We start from the raw sequence: 1,614 nt of genomic DNA, 5'->3' as shown, positions 1-1,614 counted from the left end.
TCTATAGTCTAGTCTATAGTCTAGTCTATAGTCTAGTCTATAGTCTAGTCTATAGTCTAGTCTATAGTCTAGTCTATAGTCTAGTCTATAGTCTGTTCTATAGTCTAGCCTATAGTCCAGTCTACAGTCTTGTCTATAGTCTTGTCTATAGTCTTGTCTATAGTCTTGTCTATAGTCTTGTCTATAGTCTTGTCTATAGTCTTGTCTATAGTCTTGTCTATAGTCTTGTCTATAGTCTTGTCTATAGTGTTGTCTATAGTCTCGTCTACAGTCTAGTCTACTGTCTAGTCTTAATCAATAATCTAGTAAATGGTTTGTTTTATAGCTTTGTCTGTACAGATTAGAATATACACTGCACATATTCTAATCTGTAGTCTAGTCTCTAGTTTAGTATATAGTCTACTCTATGGTCTAGTGTATGGTCTACAGTCTAATCATTAGTCCAAACTCTAATTGAGATTCTGTTTTAAATTCTGGTCTACAGTGTTTCTCAGTCCAATATCCTGTAGAAATACAATCGTGACTTATGTCTGATCATATGTCTAGTCCCTATGCAGCCTGCTTATTTGACGTCCACTGTATATTTATTTATATTTGTTTGTTTTCCTGTGCAAGCATCCAATTCATTTTCATTGTTGTAATGTATTTTATTGAATTTATTTTTGTGTGTATCATAAAGTATTTATATGTCTGTATACATATAAGCACACAAAAAATAAACATACATATATACTTTGTGTAAAGAATTTAACGATTTTTTTTATTCACTTTAACCTCTGAACTTAACTATAATAATACAATGATTTTTATTAGCATTTAAAGAATTCATAATATTGTCATGATTCTTATTTAAAATGCAAAAATAGAAAAAGAAGTGTTTAAAACTGCACCTAATAAATCTGTCAACTAAATATAAATACAGAATCTTTTTAGAAAAATAAATAAATAAAATAAAAAAATGAATAATTTATGGGCAAAATTTAAGAAAAATTAACAAAAAGTTTATTTTCGAATTAATAATTAAAATTATAAATGTAAACAATTAAATATCACCAAACACTATTTGCATAAATTTTGAAATTTCTATAAGATATTTAAAAAAATATTAATAATTTTTTAAAAAGAATTATAGTAAATCATATAGTAGGTAGCTGTTAGATTTAAAGTGATGTATCTTTAAATGTTGCTGTCAAAAACATCACCAAAATTGTAATTTATACCTTCTAACTATAAACTAATAAATCACTATTTTATGGTTTTTCAGATATACATAGATACATGTACATATATATAAATATTATATATACGTTAGTATGTATATGAATAAAATCACTTTTTTGTTTTAGTTATAATCTTAAAACTATTCTTATTTAATTTTTTTCCTCTATATTTATTGGCTCTTGGCTGCTTTCAAATTATAGATTTTTTTTTTTTTTTTTGTAGCAAAACATAAAAAATGTTAAATTTTTATTTTCGTGTGTTTGCATAGGACAAAGTATTTATTTTCAGCTTTTTATACCCTACACCACTATAGTGGGGAGGGTATTATACGTTTGTGCTGATGTTTGTAACATACAAAAATATTGGTCCAATACCCACCTTAAAGTATACCGA

Source organism: Lucilia cuprina, chromosome 6, assembly GCF_022045245.1.
Source record: "Lucilia cuprina isolate Lc7/37 chromosome 6, ASM2204524v1, whole genome shotgun sequence".
Taxonomy (NCBI): Eukaryota; Metazoa; Arthropoda; class Insecta; order Diptera; family Calliphoridae; genus Lucilia; species Lucilia cuprina.
This window is presented reverse-complemented; position numbering follows the sequence as displayed.